Genomic DNA, 20248 nt, shown 5'->3' on the forward strand with positions numbered 1-20248 from the left:
CCCCTTTCCGGCTTTGCTGCGTGAATGCCGAACTGGCGCCCGAGTGTTTGCGGGAGAAGGGAACGGGTAAGGTGAGGAGGTACGGCGGACACCGGGAAGAAAATTGAGTCCGACTGGAGTGGTAGGTTTCATGAACACTCAGTGTAGGCTGCTAGATTCGAATGAGAAACTCGAAGTCCCGCGTTTGCAGCAAACGGCTGCGGGCCCCAGGCCACGGTAGCCATCTTTGTTGGGGGCAATGCGCAGCAGCGCGCATCCGCTTGCTTCTTGGAAGGGGCGGGGCGATTTGAAGAGTTGCATTTGTACAGTAACTTGAAAACCAAGAGAACTGTCTGTCTTTACTAGAATTCTGCCCTGGACTGACAGTGATTTTACTTTTGTGAATTCGTATTACAGGATATAATTGAGAATAATTTGCAGACTGGGATCTCAAAACAAGTTCTGACAGCCAGCGGCGCCATCAGGATCTGAATATCATTGGCATTTAACTGTGGAAGGAAAAAGGTTTGTCTGTCCTGTATGCGGGAAAATATCTCCGATGTGTTTTTAACTCAAAAGCCAGCAACATGTTCAAATGGGGTGTGTGCTTAGTTCTGCCGCTGAGGAATTAGATATTGGGCTGGGAGGCAGCGTAGCTTTATCTAAATAACGCATTAACGCTTTGAAAGAACTGCCATATTTCATCCCAATCGCCCACTTTATGATTTTAACCTATACGTTTATTATTCTCAAATACCTGTAACCTTTCCTTAAAATTCTTTATGAACTCAAACACTGGCACCCTTTCAGGTGGAACGTTCCAAATGCTGACAACACTCAACTGATCTTGAGCCTTCAAATGTGCTGAATTGAAAGATGAACTACATTGGATCAGTATAGGAGGATGAGGTCAGCGTAGGTGTGAGGAGACAATTAAAATGACAAGGCTGCACTGTTGAGTGCTGCTTGGCTCGGTGAGAGTGCTTTGGAGCTGAGTGTTTTCAGTCAAAAAGTTAGGTGAGGCAGGGAGATCTAAACCTATTAGAAAACAGGACTGAGTTGTAGATCTATAAATGCCTCTTCCTCGTGCCTGCCTCTCCCACCTTTATCTCTTCCTGTAGTTTTGTATAAACGTTGACTGGTTCCCTTTTCTGGAGGAGATTCATGAACAAGTTCAGGTTTAATGATAACTCAGCAGCCTCTCTCAGTCTCTTCTCCAAAACTGACCAGATTAATTGCTCTCAATTTCACAAGCTGTGTGTCTTTCTGGTTTCTCCTAATACATTTGTTTTCTGTTTGAAAAGTTGATTTGCACTTCGACTTCAAATGAAGCCACATCGAGATCCGATGGTCACTTTGAAGGAAAAAGACCCATTCACACAGGGGAGAAACATGCACTGTCTGTGTGTGGAAGAGTCTGTGAAGATTCATCTGAAATGTCCAAACGCCAGTGCAGTCACACTGGGGAAAGACTGTGGAAATATGGGGATTGTGGGAAGGGATTTCTTTACCCATCCCAGCTGAAAACTCACCCATGCAATCACACTGGGGAGAAGCCATTCACCTGCTCTGATTGTGGAATGGGATTCACTCAGTCATCGAAACTGCAGATACACCAGCGAATGCAGAGGAGAAAGACACCATTCACCTGTTATTATTGTGGTAAAGGATTCACTCACCCGTCTAGTCTACAGGAACATCAGTGTGTTCGCACCGGGGAGAGACCATTCATCTGCTGTTCGTGTGGGAAAGGATTCACTCAGTCGCCTTTCCTGCTGATATACCAGCAAGTCACACTGGGAAGAAACATTCACTCAGTCATGTCACCTGCTGATATACCAGCCTATTCTCTCTGTGGAGAGACCTTCACATTTTCTGTGTGTGGGAGGGGATTTCAAACTGTTAACACACCAATGAAATGACACTGGATGGATCCCGTTCACCTGCTGTGTTTGTGGAAAAGGCTTTGCTGTTTGCTAATACACCAGCAACTTCACAGAAAGGCCACAGGTGAAGGATCTGGCTTTGACTCACACCAAGGAATGAATCTTGGTTATTGGATTGATGTTATTAAACCCTGCTCTATTAAATGGGCTGATATTGTACATAAAATGTTGATGCAATTGTTTATCTTTAGGATAGGTTTTGAAAATAACCACATTGCAGCTGCACATTAACATCTTTACACTTGCAAAGACTGTCCACTTGTTTATTGTTTGTGAAGTAATTTTGAGACTCTGCACTCTGTGCCGGGTTGAGTACAGTGATTCTCCACAGCTTGTACTTGCTTGGTAATAAAAGGATTTGTATTTTTCTAAACAGGTCAGTGTCTTCTTATTGCAGCAAGAGTGTGAGGGTCTCTGAAAACGAACTTGACACCCAGTATCTGTCAGGATTGGATTTTGATGCTATTGTTATCCAAATCCAAACCATGCTTTCTGGCCCTATTTCTGTTGTTTGTAAACGCCTCAGATTCAGTTACCTGTTGGGATAAAAATAATACAAATCTAAAACTAAATCGCATCAAGTCTTTTTCTTACCTCTAAGGCACTCAGAACGAGAGAATCAGTACCCTTCACGTGACCAGCTGGGAGAAGGCACATCCCGGTGAGAGAGAGCCTGAAATGCTGGAAATTTAGTTACAAGTGCTGTTGGGGAGTGTGCCACTTAACTTTAGCAAGAAGATGGAATCTAGAGAGAATGCCCAAAAGAGTCGGAAGAAAAGCGAAGAATCAACAAGTGAGTCAGGAAGGCATCAACATTGGGGAGAAGGGTGTTTCACATTGTTATATGGCATTGATTTTAATGCTAAGATTGTGCCAACTTAGGCAGATGAGTTGAGGATACAAATTAAAACTGGGGTATGATAACATTGCTGTCACTGAGACATAGAACATTACAGCACAGTACAGGCCCTTCGGCCCTCAATGTTGTGCCGACTTGGCATACCGATCTGAAGCCCATCTAACCTACACTATTCCATGTACGTCCATATGCTTGTCCATGGTTGAGAGAAAGACAGGGTTGGAAACTCAGTATTCTAGGGTACAAGGTCTTCATGTGAGACAGTAAAGGAGGCAAAAGAAGAGAAGGTGTAACAATTATGTTTAAGGAATTTATTATAGCAATAAAGAGCGATGATGTCTTAGAGGACTGAAACCAAGTGGAGCTGGTCAGCAGGCAAATGTCAGGGTAATAGGGTCATGACAGTGGCAGATTTCAACTTCCACAAGATAGTGTGAAAAGTTTAAAATAAAATACCATGGAATGTTTAAAATAAATCCAGAACAGCTTTTGAAGCCAGAATGTAGAAGTCCCAACAAGAAAGGGGGAAAATCTAGACTTTTGGTAACAAAGGTGCACAATTAGCAGAAGTATTAGTGGGGGAACATTTTGCAGACAGGATTGTTATGGAAAGGACCAGGATGGGCCTCAAATCAAAGGACTAAATTGTTTGATTTTAGTAAGGCTAGCTACGATTTGGCCAGAGTGCACAGGGAGCAGATACTTCCAGCTAAATGTGCAAGAGTGAATTTAAGTGGGGAGATATGTAGAGCTGTAAGGGGAAACATGAATTGATACAGCCAGGTAAAATTAAGGAAAATGCTCAGTTGTTTTACAGTAAAGGATACAGGGGGAAAGAGTAAGGCCCATTAAATGCAATCACAAACCTCTCCCTGATTTGTCTCTCTCACTAGTGAATACTGACACAAAGAATTCATTTAGAACCAACCATACATCCTCTTGTTCCAGGTACAGATTACTGCTGTGTTCCTTGAAGAAATTAGAATAGAGAGAAGGCCTCGAGTCATCTGACAAGCTGAAATGTGGGTAAACCTCCAGAGTCAGGTGAAATGTATCCTCCGTTGTTGAGACGAAAATAGCAGGGCTGCCTGCAAAAATTTTCAGTGCTGGTTAGAGCTGCCCATGACTGAGCAGCACAAAATGTCCAACAGCTGCCAATGACTACTGACAGTCACAGTTACTGACAAGGTTGCTAAATGCGCATAAGATATAAATAATAACATTTAGTGTTTGAGTAACAATACTGCCTCTGTAAGACATAGAGGATAACATTTAACTCTTGATTCAGCTAATGCGTAAGACAGGTAATAATATAGTCTTAACAATAGCGGCTCTGTAAGACATAGATAATAACATTTAGCATTTGGCTTTGAAAAAGGACATCTCGCACTAACTGTTTCAGAGATAATAGCGACTGCAGATGCTGGACAATCTGAGATAATAAGGTGTAGAGCTGGATGAACACAGCAGGCCAAGCAGCATCATAGGAGCACGAAAGCTGATGTTTCGGGCTTGGATTGAGCTCTACATCTTGTTATCTCGCAGTAACTAGCTGTTTAATTAATAATTACAGATATAAACTCTGAATTAGTTACAGAAAGGAAAAGAGGCAAACCAGAACGCACGTAGTTAATATAATAAAGTGTGAAGCTGAAGTCCAACACTGAAATGCCTTCATTGTCCAGCAATAACAGTACCCCTGGACCCAGCTACCACAGGAATTCCACAGCAGTCAACATAGGAATTAGAACGGGACAGCACAGGAGCAAGTCCTTCAGCCCTTGATGGTATGCGGAACATGACACCAAATTAATTTAATCCCTTCTGCCTGCCCTTGGTCCATATCCATCCATTTCCTGCACACTCATATGCTTAACAAAAAGTTTCTTAACTGTCCCAATCATATCAGTCTCCACCACAACCCCTGGCAGCGTGTTGCACACTCCTATCACACTTATGTAAAAAAAAAGGTGCCCCTCACATCTCCTTTGAATTTTCCCCCTCTTACCTTAAATGCATGCCTCCTAGTTTTAGACATTTCAACTTTGGGAAAAAGATTCTGATCTTAACTTTATCTCATAATTTTATACACCTCTATCATTCACCTCCCAGTCTCTGCCTCTCTAGAGAAAGCAACCTGAGTTTTTCTTGCCTCTCCTTATCGTTCATATGCTTTAATCCAGGCAGCATCCTCATAAACCTCATCTGCACCCCCTCCAAAGCCTCCACATCCTTCATGAATTGATAGCAGTACTATAAGTGTTGCCTAACCAAAGTCTTATAAGGCTGCAATGACATCCTGACTCTCGTACTCAAGTCCAAGACTAATAAAGGTAAGCACACCATTTGCCTTCTTCAGCACCTTATCTACTTGCATGGCCACTTTCAGGGAGCTATGGACTTGAACTCCAAGATCCCTCTGCACATTAATGCTGTTCGGGGTCCTGCAATTAGCTGTATACATTTCCTTAATACTTGATCTCCCAAAGTACAGCACTTCACACTTACCTGGATTTTATCTGCCATTTCTCCACCCATATCTGCAGCTGATCTTTAACCTGCTGTATCATTTGACAGCCTTGTGCATTATCCATCATTCTACTGATCTTCGTATCATCTGCAAACTTACTGGTCTATTCATCTACATTTTCGTCTAAGTCATTTATATATATATATATCACAAACAGCAGAGGTCCCAGCGCAGATCCCTCCAGAATTTCACTAGTCATGGACCTCCAGCCTGAAAAACGACCTTCCAACACTACCTTCTGCCTTCTATGGGGGAAGCCAATCCTGATTCCATGCAGTGAAGTCACTGTGGATCTCATGCATCTTAATCTTCTGGGGAAGTCTGAAATGAGGGATCTTGTTGAAGCCTTACTAAAATCCATATAGACAATATCCACTTGTCATCGATTATCTTCATCAACTCCTCAAAAAATTCAAGTAAGTTAATAAGACATGGCATGCCCTGCACTAGGTCATGCTGACTGTCGCTAATTAGGCCATGTTTTTCCAAATGTGTGTAAGTCCAATCCCTAAGAATCCTCTCCAATAGCTTCCCAATCTCCGATGTGAGGCTCACCAGTCTATAGCCCTACCATATTTCACATGGCCTGCAAAGCCACTTGCCAGAATGACCTCTACGCCTGCTATGGTTATTCAGTACATTGGCCGTAATTCGGGAAGGCCCAAGAGCCCACTACTATCAACGAACTCAGATCATCGTTAAGACTGAGACTTTAACAGGAACTGGATTGACTCACACAGTCAGCACAGCCACTGAATGACGTCTTAAAGGGCAAGAGAACATCAAAGGAGGTTATCACCCACAGCAGAGCAAAGAGATGCTTTTAGTAATCAACAAGAAAGGTCTTATCCTAGGCACCAGCTTTGGGAATTCCTGACAGTGGGAAGCCATTTACCCTTTTTGTAAATGAAAAGGAAAGATACTTGGGGAAGAATATGGGGATTTACAAAGACATGTTGGATATTATCAGCTAAACTGGATGCAGTAGCCCTGCAATGGTGAAGCCGCATGTTGGGCCGTGATGGCCACCACAAGTTTGGTCCTCGCCAAAAACTAACTATCAAAGTGTCCCCACACCTTACTCACTTTACTGTCAGTGAATAGAGTAACACCAGCAACAGCAGTCAGGTGGACCCACTGGACAGCAGTCTTAGAAGCCCCCAGTCTCCGTATCGACTGAGCCAACCAAGGTTAAATCTGAAACTAAGGTCCCAGTGTCCAAAGAGCGAGAAGAGGGAGGAGGTAGATACGAAGAAGAACATGACTACGTGGAAATTTTAAAACAAATAGATGAAGCAGCTCTAGCAGCACAGGAGCCTCTGCAGAACGCACAACTTATTCTTTTTACAGACCAGTCTGCTTTCATTGAAAACAGGATCAGATAAGCAAGATGGGCAGTCACCAGTCTGCATGAAGTCATGGCGAAAGGTAATCTACAGGCTCGATCATCTACCCAACAAGCTGAGCTAAATGCTCTATTGGAAGCAGCCAGGATAGCAGAGGGTCAGGCAGCAAATATCGACATGGATTTCCTCTCCACATTTCGAGTAGCTCACAATCTTGGACCATTGTGGCAAAAGGGGAGATTCCTTACAAATGCAGGTACCCCCATCCAAAATGGTATTTAAGCCATACAATTACCCGAGAAATCTCCATCCTGAAACGTAAAGCCCATGCCAAAGACAACACCGTAGAAGACCATGGAAACACTCTGGCTGACGAAGTGGCCTCACAAGAAGAGCCTCCGATGGAACCCACCTTAAGGTATAAATTAAAGATGCTCAGGACTTTAACACAAGCCCTGAAGAATATGCAGTGTCAATGCTCCCGAGAAGAAAAATGTACTTGGATTGAGGCAGGAATTAAACTGTGCGATAATGGTGCCTGGAGACAAAGAGAGATGGACAAGCCCATCGCCACACAGGCATTAGTGCCCTACTCATGAGGGTATTTGGCTTTCAACAAGTGATAGCACAATTCCATAAGAACTGGTGGCATTCGGATTTTAGAAAACATGCCCAGGTGATAGGAGACCATTGCATGACCTGTCAAAAGAATAACCCTGGAACCATCACAGCTATGCCCCCTAGTGAGACCATTCCAACAACTACAAGTCAATTACATACCCTCCCTCCATGTTCAGGCTATACTAAAGTCCTAGTTATCATCGACAAATTCTCCAGATGGGTAGAAACCTCTTCAACCCAATGAGCCACGGTCAATCATACAGCTAAAGTTTTGTGCGAGGATTAGATTCCTCAATGGGAAGTCCCAACCAGTGTTGACTCTGACCAAGCGACACACTTCCAAAATGCTGTCTGCCAGAAAGTTTGCAGTTTGATAAACATTAAATGGGGCCTCCACTGCCCTCAAGTCCTCAGGGCAAGTGGAACACACCATCCGCACAATAAGCCAAAGATTCGCTAAGCACCACTGAGAGGGAGTGGCCTGGCCACAAGCCCTGTCAATCATACAATGCAGCATCCACGCAAACCCCAAGTGGACAACAGGACTAAGCCCTTTTGAAGTCATCCCCAGAAATCCTATGTCAATGCCAGGAACAATTGATTGATGCACAGCTGATTGCCACTTGATGGGTGATGCGCCATTGAAGTATTTTCAAGACCTAACCAATGTTCTCAGATCTGCTTTCCAACAGGTATTGGCCGCTTTGGGTGATCCACCAGTGGGAGGATATGATATCATCCATAAAAAACCATTGGGAGCCAAGTGAGAAGGACCCCACCAGATGATGCTGACCACTCCAGTAGAAATAAAAAGTCCATGTTCGGGATGCCCAAGACAGAACAGCATAAAATAGCTGATGAAAGCCCCAACAAGTTTTACAATACATGTTTAACAGAAATTAAAGAGTGTGGGAAAGGCCTGTATTCTAAGCACTTAAAACAATAGCTGTCTAAGCAAGATTGTATGTGCTGGTATCTGTGATAAGAACAATTCACACCATTTAGTTGTTTCTCTGAAGATTTTTCAAAATAATCTGTTTGACTATTATGACTCGCTTTTAATTAATTAAGATTATCAAGACAATCATAGATATAGATTCAAAAGTGGCTACATATATATGCAGATGTATAAAAATATAAAAATAAAAATACAGGCAAATTTTAAAAAATGAGAAGGAATAGTTTATTATCTCTTCACAAGGACAGTTTGAGAATTAAAAGGGACATATTGTATCCACTTCATGAAAGAGCTCAGAAACCGCTGTCGATGTTGCTGTCTTGTATGAAAACATAGATTAAGCATAATTGGAAGATAAAAGTTGCCAGAAATACCTGAATTTAACCTTCTCTTGCATTAGATTAGGCCAATCAGGACACAGCAACAAGCAATTACTAATTGGAGGGATGTACTAAAACCCAAGCATAGTTGGACAACTCAGCACTAATTAACCAGAAGAATATAAGGGGAGGGAATTTGTGCTGCCACGTTAAAACATGAAGAAAATGTATAAAAGACAATTTGCTTGTATTAGAGTCAGAGCATCATTGACTCCTCTCCAGATCTCAGCCAAAGATTAGGGGGTGGGTGGGGGAAATTGTGCCTTTAAATCAAAGCCAGATTCGGGGTGGTCACTGGCCCCTCCCTGCATAACACAGGTGAATGCTTCAATGAACTACCATGTGCCTGAACTTTGCTGTCTCCTGACATTTATTGCCTTCTAAAAGTTGTTCCTACACCCATTTTCTTCACAAATTCAATTTCACAGAACATAAGGGGAGGGCTTGCAGTCAGTGAAACTCAAACCAAATAACAAATCAGCATCTGACAGAGCTATTCAGTTCACCAGGACTTGAAAATCATCACCCTTTAACCGCGGCAGCAAAAGGTACCAAACAATCTTCGGAAAAGTCATGGAAATGTGGACATTGTTGGCAGGGATTCAGTGGCCCATTGGAACTGGAAACGCATTGCCACAGTCACACTGGGGAGAGACCATGCACCTTCCCACAGTGCGGGAAGGGATTCACTCAGTTATCCAACCGTTTGAAACATCAACAATAACATACTGGAGAGAGGCTGTTTGCTTTCTCCAGATGTGGGAAAGGATTCACTCAGTCATCGCACCTGCTGACACACTGGCAAGCTCACACTACGGAGAGACCTTCTAAATGCCTAGACTGTGGGAAGTATGATAAAACCTTGGGAGAACTGATGTCCCAACAATGTGCTCACACTGAGGCGAGACCGTGGGACTGTGCTCCAGTGATTATCTCAATTCAGTGAACATCAGCAGATTCACATTGAGGAGAAGCATTTTAAATGCCCAGAACTGTGGGAAGTGCTATAAATGTTCTGGGAAATTGACATGTCATCAACGGGTTCACTCTGACTTGAGGCCATTCATAGTGGGATTGGGTTCAGACAATCATCTCAACTCCCTGTACACACTAAGGAGAGGCTGATCACCTGCTCTGACTGTGGCAAGGAATTCACTCAGTCATCCCACCTTCTGACACACCAACTAGTCAACAATTAACAGGCCCTTCACTTCCTCCAAGTGTGAGAAGAGATCCACTCACTCATTCAACCTGCCGAGACACCAGAGAGTTCACTCATCACGATCGTGAGCACATTTGGGGCTGGGCTGTGATCATTGAGATCAGTTTCTGATAATGGTGGATAAACTCCAGCCTGGTCATAGGGATTAATATTCTGAATAAAAGTCAAATAAATCAGATGTGTGAAAATGTTGCAGCTTCTTAATACCTCTAACACAAGGTAGCTCCTTTTTGAGGGACACCCTCTTCCAGTCTCCTTCATTCCTATCCCTAAGTCAAGGTGAATAGCAACGGCCTTTTCCCAGAGATGGGTGAGTTTAACACCAGGTGGGCATATTTTTAAGTTGAGAGGAGAAAGATTTAAAAAGGACACAAAGGACATTTTTTTGTTACACTGCCAGAGGAAGAGGTGGATGCACTCTCAGGGTAAAATGTAAGAGCCTTTGGCTTGTTATGAGTTTGCACGATATATGGCAAGAGATCAGATGGTATTGTCACGGGATCCTTGCAAACGATTTGATTAGGTTCCCGGAAAAATGTATTATCAAAGGAATGATGCATAACCTGTCTTATTTTTCTTATCAGTTTTGGTCACCCTGTGAACAGCTTTGGTCAACCTGTTATAGGAAAGACATAGTTAAACTGGAAAGCGTGCAAAGAAGGCTTACAAGGATGATGCCAAGCCTGTAGGCCATAATCCTGAAGACTGGCTGATCATATCAAACAGCATTTCCCTTTGATTGTTCACACAGCAATGTAATGACCATACTCAACCAGTCGATGCTGGCAAAATTCAAAACAGTCTCCAGCATTAAATGCAATTCTGCAATTGGACGATATACAAAGAACAAAGAAAATTAAGCGCAGGTACAGGCCTTTCGGCCCTTCAAGCCTGCGCGGATCTAAATATGTTCAAAATATTCCACAGTTACTCATTACAACTGCTAATTGCTAAGAATTACACTGATAATCAATTCAAAGTGGTCACTTCAGATCACAGTCTGGGTGAATTTGCATGCACTGGAAACTACGTGTGTTAGTAGATAAAGCCCTGCTTTTCGCACACGGAAAGGACACGGACATACATCGCGTCACTTTCCACACAACAAAATAGGTGTCAACATTCGGTGGTTAATTTCTCAGGGCAATGCCAATCACAGGCCTGAGTTAAAACTTCAACAACGCTGTGAAATCTTTGAAACAGCCCCACAGGGTTCCGCCTGAGTAAAGGCACAAACAACTGCACCTCCCAGTCGCAAACCATTTCCACTCCCCCTCCCATTCTCTTGATGACATGTCCATCATGGGCCTCCTGCACTGCCACAATGATGCCACCCGAAGGTTGCAGGAACAGCAACTTATATTCCGCCTGGGAACCCTGCAGCCATATGGTATCAATGTGGACTTCACCAGTTTCAAAATCTCCCCTTCCCCCACTGCATCCCTAAACCAGCCCAGTTCATCCCCTCCCCCCACTGCACCACACAACCAGCCCAGCTCTTCCCCCCCACCCACTGCATCCCAAAACCAGTCCAACCTGTCTCTGCCTCCCTAACCGGTTCTTCCTCTCACCCATCCCTTCCTCCCACCCCAAGCCGCACCCCCAGCTACCTACTAACCTCATCCCACCTCCTTGACCTGTCCGTCTTCCCTGGACTGACCTATCCCCTCCCTACCTACCCACCTACACCCTCTCCACCTATCTTCTTTACTCTCCATCTTCGGTCCGCCTCCCCCTCTCTCCCTATTTATTCCAGTTCCCTCCCCCCATCCCCCTCTCTGATGAAGGGTCTAGGCCCGAAACGTCAGCTTTTGTGCTCCTGAGATGCTGCTTGGCCTGCTGTGTTCATCCAGCCCCACATTTTATTATCTTGGAATCTCCAGCATCTGCAGTTCCCATTATCTCTAACAGAAAGGACCACTTTGCTCATGGAGTTCAAGAGAGTTTCAACCAATAGGGGAGCTCCAGATCTAGTTTCCCAACCTCTGTCATTCCGATTGGTTTGAGGAACTGCCATTCACACTCAGCCCTGTAACCAACAAGGGTTTCATTAAGCTGAAAAAAACATTATGAATCCCGACAAATTAACTCGAAAATAAATGAGTTATCATAGATTTTTTTCCCACTGTTTCTTAAATTCTTCTATTTCTTCAGGAGCGTTCAAACTCCACTATCTCGAGATAATTAACTGAGCTTTTAAAACTTTTTTCCCTCTCTGATCGGTACTGAAGGTTCGACCCTTGCTGGTTTCAATCCGACAGCCACTGATTCGAATCTCATTCTCTACCTGTGTCCTAAATATTCGAAATTCATGGAATGATGCAGTCAGGTAAAGTTATTCGGCCCAACGCATTTAACTGGCCGCTTAGCAATTCATAACCAATTCGTTTTACTGGCAAAGTCAGAGGGAGTCGATATCTGCTGTAGAAGTGTCAAGGGAAACTTTCCAGTTAGTTGCTTCTCACATGCACGTACGCCTGTGCAAAGACCGATTACTCAATGTAGTTCGCAAATATTAAGAGTTCACTGGATAGCTGAGTACTCAGAACACGAGGTGGTGTGTATTTTAATAATTCTATTCTGGTTTTAAATCTTTCATGAGCTGCGTGCTCATAGTCAAGTGGGGACATCCCGACTGTCCAGGTGTTTATCTCCCTGAGGTCTCTGTAATTCTCAGTGCTTATTTTTGTGTTTTCTACTATATATCAGTGTCATGCAGTTCCTCATTTTTAAATACACAGATTTTACTCATTTAGTTGCATGGTTTCATATTAAAATTGTACAGGAGTAAAATGGCAGGAAGGTCTAAAAGATGCAAGAAAAATGTTTTTTTTCTAAGTGGAGACTGCTAAGTCAATTGTTGCTTGTTGGTTGCTTGACATTTTCATTCAGTAATATTCAACAGTTCCGGGGGAGAAAAATTACCTTGGAAGCAGCTGAGGGCTGGTGCGGAGGGGACTGGAGGCTTAGAGCGGACCATGGACAGTGTTGGACTGGAGACTGGTTGGACAACGTGTGGAAGCCCCTGTACTCAGCTGCTGTTTTGTTTATTTGATTTTTTTTTTGTCTGACTGCAATGTCAATCTTCCAACTATGTCGTATTTCGAACTTAGTTTTATAAACACTGTGAAGTAATCTAACTTCTTTTTCCTTGTTCCTTATGTATCTAAGATTTGTGCCTAGTCACATGTACCGAGGGTAGTGCCAGTAGACATGACAAACCTTTTCACTGTACCCCTGTGTTTCTGTACTTGAGCACATGTGGTAATAAAGGACATTCTTTTCAATTCCAATTAATCAGACAAACACCTAATTCCTGTTAAATTGATAATCCAACAGCCACAGAGAGAATGATGTTGTAAATCCAAACAGCCCGAACTGAAATCCCTCAGGAATGAAACATTTCTGCTGCTGTCATAATTCACAAGAACAAAGAAAGAGCAATATCAACCATTCATATCACACAAATGGATATATTGCAATGACGAGGAAAATCTGAAAGTCTTTTCCTTGGAAAAGAGAAGGCTAAAAAATGATAAATTAGCGATGGAAGGCGTTGTTCTTGTTTTGCATTTACCAATTCAGCAGAACCTACTGGTTCACTTCCAGCCAGGAAAGGTCATATTTATGCATTAACCTCACAGCACATTTCCAGCCTTCATCATTATTATTTCTGATTCTAAACACAGTGGGCGGCACAAAATGAGCTTAATAGTGGCTGGGGCAGCACAGTGACTCAGTGGTCAGCACTGCTGCCTCACAGCACTAGGGCTTGGGTTCGATTCCCCTTGGAAAACTGTCTGCATGGAGCTTATACATTCTGCCCATGTCTGCGTGGGTTTCCTCTGGGTGCTCCGGTTTCCTCCCCCAGTCCGAAGATGTGCAGGCCAGGTGGGTTGACCATGTGTAGATTAGGTAGGTTTGGGGAATGGGTCTGGTTGGGACGCTGTTAGGGTCAGTGTGGACTTCTTGGGCTGAAGACAAAACCAGCCCAGCTCGTCGACTCCTCCCACTGCATCCGTAAACCAGCCCAGCCTGTCTCCGCTTCACTAACCCGTTCTTTCTCTCACCCATCCCTTCCTCCCACCTCAAGCCGCACCTCCATTTCCTACCTACCACCTCATCCCGCCTCCTTGGCCTGTTCATCTTCCCAGGACTGACCTATCCCCTCCCTACCTCCTCACCTATACTCTCCTCTCTACCTATCTTGTTTTCTCTCCGTCTTCGGTCCGCCTCCCCCTCTCCCCCTATTTATTCCAGAACGCTCTCCCCATCCCCCTTTTCTGATGAAGGGCCTAGGCCCGAAGCTTCAGCTTTTGTGCTCCTGAGATGCTGCTGGGTCTGCTGTGTTCATCCAGCTCCACACTTTGTTATCTAGGGCTGAAGAGCTTGTTTTCACAAAGTAGGGGGTTCTTTGGATGCTCAGGAATTATAAGGGATTTCCTATTCTATGTCCAGGAGCTCTGAACCATAGAAGGAAGTGGTTGGAACAATACTTGCTCTGCTCAGGAGTAACTTGCTAGTTCAGCCCTGGCTGTGGTAAAATGCAGCAATATCCTCAGAATTAAACCTCGACAGTCGTTTGTGAACTTGATGTTGCAGCAGCTCAAATGACTGAGTGAATCCCTTCCCACAAACAGAGCTGGTGAACAGCCTCTCCTTAACGTGAATGTATTGGTGTTTCAGAAGTTGGGAAGCACAATTAATTCTGTTCCACTCATGGAGCAGGTGAATGGTCTCTCCCCAGTGTGAGTTCATTCATATGTCACAAGGAGAGATGAAACCCTTCCCACACACTGAGCAGGTGAATGGCCTCTCTTCAGTGTGTGTGTGTTGGTGTCTCAGCAGATTCTTCATGCTTTTAAAACACTCCTTACGCTCAGAACATTTCAAAGCTTTCATCTCAGTACGAACTCGCTGGTGTCTCAACAGGTTGCTGAATTAATGAACCTGTCTCTAAATACAAACTAGGTGTATGGCCACTGCTGATGTGTCCGGGGTGGGGTGGTTCAGATGGTATTCTGAATCCAGTGCTGCAGTGAGAGCACCTGAAAAGGAAGATCTGAGAATGGATACAGACAGATTAAGTCTGTGGACAAAAAAATGGCAGATGTGTGAAATGAGACATTGTTCACTCTGACAAGTAGGATAAGAGGTTAACTATTCTTTCAGTGGAGAAGGAATGCAGAATGCTGCAGCTTTGAAAGAACTGGATGCCCTGATACATGAATTATAACAATAAGAATATCACGGCTTAAGGAGTGGGAACATAGCAGCTGAACATCCCTGGATAATCCACTATGTCAGGCGGGAGAAGGGCATTAAATTGAAATAGAGGTTTTACATTATTGGTTAATAAATCATAATTATGATCTGGGATGATTTAATAACCAAACCGTAACATAAGGCCTGATGGGTAGTGCTCCACAGAGACCGCCAGTTTGTCCTGAAATGGAAACTTTAAACAGAAATAACAGCTACATTTTAAAATATCACTGCAATGTGATCTGTAGGACGCTGCACTGAACCTGTCGCCAGATGTTTCCACCAGACAGTGGTCCGAGGTTTATTTTCTGCTTCAAAATGAGATGTGCGGTTTCAAACCGGCAGCAGAGAAACGGGAAGTTGTGCTGTGTGAGAATGAAACAAGTGGTCAGTTTCATGTCATCAGCACGAACAGATTTCCTGCCTGTGATGGTGACAGCACACTGACAACGCCAAGAACAAACCCACAGATTGCTACTGCCCAGCATTTTAATTCAACACCACCGTTCATCCACTTATACCTTTTCCATTCCTCTCTGCATATACCATGCAGTCTCCATACTCACTGCATCTACCTGAGCACAGTTGACATAATTAATATCTTCCTTCTCTGGAGCAAAAAACCTAACGGAATTTGGACATGCAATGGCAATGTCCCTGCCTCTGGGCCAAAAGGTGCAGGTTCACATTTCACTTGCCTCAGAGGTTTGTCAGAGCTTATCCAAGCAGGTTGATGGATAAATATAAAGAGCAGTAACTGACATGGAAGTCAGGAACTGTGTATCTTTATTATTTCATCTTTATAAAAATGATTGTTTGGCCTGTTTCTCTAAACAGCCTGCTCAGAGATGTTATTGCACACCTCGACAGCAGGATGGGACTTGTACCCAGATCTCCCTGTTCAGGGATAGGAATACTACCGCCACACCATGAGAGGTCCTACCTGCTATGTTTTACTCTCTATAAGTAAATCTGTTCCAGACTATCCAGTAACGACTGACTCCGGTTTCTTCCTTCACCAATTGTCTATCAGGAGTATTACAACAGGGTCTGGATTAATACTCATTAAAGTTAATGTTATAACTTGGCAGGACCAACCTTCAGTACTTATTTCCCAGCCTTGTTGTTCCCAATGATTGAAACTGCAGCCCTGATAATGATCCTGGATAATTAAGAGTTTATCGCAAATTCGAATAGGCAATCTATGATTAACTGTTTGTGGTAAAGTATATGAATCCACCAATGTCACAGCTTCTATTTTCATGAGTTGCTGACAATCAGAATCGTCTGAGCATTAAATGTAGTGTATGCATCACTGACACACACAAATACAGGTCTAGTATGTGAATGTTGGTATAACAGGCTCTGTATTAATATGAACTGATACAAGCTGGAGAACTGTAATTACTCATGCAGCCTGGATTACTTTCAACCGACACAGTTTCTTGTGCAGGAATTCCTGATCCAGGGCCAAGGTTAAGGTAAATTACAACCTGATCAACTGCAGTGATAACTGTCAGAGTATTAAGTGTATCATTGTCCAGTACAGTGCAATTTGGGTAAATTCTTACAAATCCAACAGAAACACAATTAAAGTTTTATTCATTCAGATAGTTGCCAGAAAGACGATGCTTTTTCAGCACTGCAGTGATTGAGACAACAGGTTAATGTGAGGCTGTGAATCAGACGTCAAATTCACAATCCAGTGTTTTTGAAGTTAGATTCAAATCTACAGGTTAACCATAACATTGGGTAGCACTGTTGCTGTTAAATTTCCATACGCTAATAACTCAAACAGTAATTTCAAGAATGAAATTGCATTGATTTGGATGGATGAGAGTGATACCGCTTGAACAACAGAATTTTACAGGAGAACAAGGCCATTTGGCCTATCTAGTCAGCTGTTTTAAACAATCATCCAATTGTTCCACTTCCCCAATCTTTGTCCAAAGTCCTTGGAAACCTTTCTTTTCAAATATACTTACAATTTCCTTTTGAAAGTTCCTATTGAAACAGTTTCCACCAGGCGATTAGGTAATGCTTTTCAAATTAGATTAACTCACATGTAGGGATGAGGTATGTTCAAAAAAGTGTTGTTTTTAAAGCATTATCAATGCAAGAAGAAATTATTGGCCATAGTGCAGGCCCTTTTAACTGGGAATCAAACTATAATCAATGTGAAAGGAGCATAGAGATCCAATTGTATACCTCCATTTGCAATTTTACTACAGATTTTAACTAATGCATTTTAAATGTGCTTTGGTCAATAAATGAATATTGTAACACAAAGAGGTTCAAATGTTGGAGAATTATCAAGTGCCATTTTCAGACTGGAAACTTAAAGTGTTGCTTCACTTTCAGTCAGCATAGATTAGAAACAGACATGCATGTGTTTTAGATCTCCAGCACCTGCAGTTCTTTGTTTTGTCTGATAAAACAGGTCACAGTTTTGACACCAATTTCTGATTTTTCAGCATGTTTCCAGTATTCATTGTTATTTTTCCTGACTTTAAACACATTTGCAAGGGAGCTGCTGTTTGGTGTCAAGGGCTCTGAACCAAGGAAGAGAGTGACTGAGAACTATTTAGTGTGCACCTCAGGATTATACCATGATAACTCAGTTGTCTTTGAAGCGAGATGAGAAAGATTGAAGTCCATTTGTCCTTTGCAATGTGACCCTAATAGACTGTGTCAGGGTTAAAGACCTGTTTCTGACATATGATCCTCCTCCCAGATTGTCCTTTATGACTCCAACCAGGTGATGTTAAACATTCAGGTGAGAAAGACAAAGATTACAAAAACGCGTCCAAAAAAGGTGATTAATTTTACATTTATGCAGAATATAAGAACTCATCAATAAATCAGGATGAACAGAGTGAATATGGTTCAGTCCTGTATATGATGAGCAGCAGCAGAAAGTGCAGAATCCAAACCCTGTTCTCCTGGAACATTCCTGCTCTTCCAGAAACCTGATTCAACCAAACCAAAATAAGTCAAAATGAATAACAAAGCATCAAGAGATACAAAGGGAATCCATCTAACAAAGCCAGAATATTAAATTGAGTGATTGATTTATTGTCACATATACCGAAGTACAGTGAAAATCTTTGTTTATGAGTAGTACAAGCAGATCATAGTAAGCAAAGATGTACAGATCGAAAAGACTTAGACAGAAGCATTCAGGTTACATTACACAGGGTGTATGCTAGGCGAGGTCAACGTTCGCAAGATCAGCATTATTTGAGGCTCAAGAGTTCCATTCATCATGTTAATCACGACCAGGAAGAAGCAGTTCCTGAACCGCTGAAGTGTGTGCTCATGCTTCTGTATCTCTTGCCTGATGGAAGAAGTTACAGGAGATCATTGCTGGGGTGTGATGGATCTTTGCTGGTGATTACAGCCTTTCTACAGCAGTGGACCATGTAAATGGAGTCCATGGACAGAAAGTTAGCTTCCATGATTGTCTGGGCTGTGCACACCACCTTCAGTAGTTTCTTACGGTCCTGGGCAGAGCAGTTGCCATACCAGACTGTTATGGGCCTGGACAATATGCTTTCAATAGTGTATCTGTAGAAGTTTTTGAGGGTCCTTATCGATATGCAAAATTTCCTGAGATGTCTGAGAAAGGAGAGGCGTTGTTGTGCCTTCTTCACTGTCACACCTACGTGGGAAGTCAAGGACACGTCAGTTATCATCATTCCGAGGAACTTGACGCTCTCCACCCTCTCAACTTCAGACCATTGATGTAGGTGGGGGCACGTTCTCCTCCTTTCTTTCTGAAGTCAATGATCAGTTCTTTAGTTATGTCGATGTTGGGAGAGAAGTTGTTTTCATTACACCACGTCACCAGCCTTCTTCCTCCTTTCTGCATCATGGCTCATCATTGTAAAATATCCTTCCCAGTTTGGTGGTATCCTCAGCAAACTTGTAGATGGAGTGCATTTGGAATTTGGCAATACAATCGTGGATATACAGGGTGTAATGTAGGGGACTGAGGAGGCATCCTTGCAGGGGCTCCAGAGGGAGTGTTATTGTGGAGGAAGTCCAGTTACCCATCTTCAATTATTGCGGCCTGTGCGCCAGAAAGCTGAGGATCCAGTTGCAAATGGCAGAGCTGAAACCAAGGTTGAGGGCCTGTTACATCAGTAGGCAAATTGTATGGGATCGAGGCAGGTTAGAAGACTGCAGTTGATGTGGACCATGACCAGCCTCTTGAAGAACTTCATAATTATTAAGGTCAGAGCCACTAGGCGACAGTTATTGCATGTGCCTTATTAGGTATGGGATGATGGTGCTCTTCATGAACCAGTTCAGGGCTTTGGCTTGTAGGATGGTGGTGTTGAAGATGTCTGTGAGTACCTCCATCAGTTGGTCTGAGTCCTTGGCTGAGAACACTGTCTGAGCCCGTCACTTTCCTTGGGTTGACCAATCTGATGTCTGCAGCAGTGACAGAGAGAGCAGGTGTGTCCAGGGTTATCAGGGTAGGCGTCACTGTGGATTCTGCTCATACCAAGCACAGAAAGCATTGACAGTGTCACATAAGGATGTGCCTTCGCCCACTATCTTGCTGTACTTAATTTTGTATCCCGTAATGTCATTTACGCCTTGCCATAGGTGGCGGGAGTCTGTTTGGTAGGTTTGGGCTTCTAACTTGGTCTGGTACTGCCTCGTGACAACCCTGAGAGGCTTGCAGAGGTCATACGCGGCACGGTGGCTCAGTGGTTAGCACTGCAGCCTCACAGTGCCAGGGAACCGGGTTCAATTCCAGTCTCGGGTAACTGTCTGTGTGGAGTTTGCACATTCTCCCCGTGTCTGCGTGGGTTTCCTCCCGGTGCTCTGGTTTCCTCCCACAGTCCAAAGATGTGCAGGGTTGGTGCATCGGCCATGCTAAATTGCCCGTAGTGTTCAGGGGTGTGTGGGTTATAGGGAGATGGGTCTGGGTGGGATGCTTCAAGGGGCAGTGTGGACTTGTTGGGCCAAAGGGCCTGTTTCCATACTGTAGGGAATCTAATCTAATCTAATATCTGAAGTTCTTGTATTAGTCTGGGTCATCCGACTTGAATGCTGCACATCTGATAGTAGGGAGTGGACTTCCTGGTTCATCCAAGGTTTACAGTTGGGGAACACTCAGATCGACTTCTT

At 43.4% G+C, this 20248-nt stretch overlaps 1 long non-coding RNA gene across 1 annotated transcript; it reads left to right on the top strand.

Moving 5' to 3' along the window:
• On the top strand, positions 1-2298 carry LOC125449134 (uncharacterized). The gene is made up of 3 exons (XR_007246842.2): positions 1-121; positions 397-504; positions 1284-2298. It is a non-coding gene; the product is annotated as an uncharacterized LOC125449134 (long non-coding RNA).
• Positions 2299-20248: the final 17950 nt, after the last annotated feature.

This window comes from Stegostoma tigrinum, chromosome 43, assembly GCF_030684315.1.
Source record: "Stegostoma tigrinum isolate sSteTig4 chromosome 43, sSteTig4.hap1, whole genome shotgun sequence".
Taxonomy (NCBI): domain Eukaryota; kingdom Metazoa; phylum Chordata; class Chondrichthyes; order Orectolobiformes; family Stegostomatidae; genus Stegostoma; species Stegostoma tigrinum.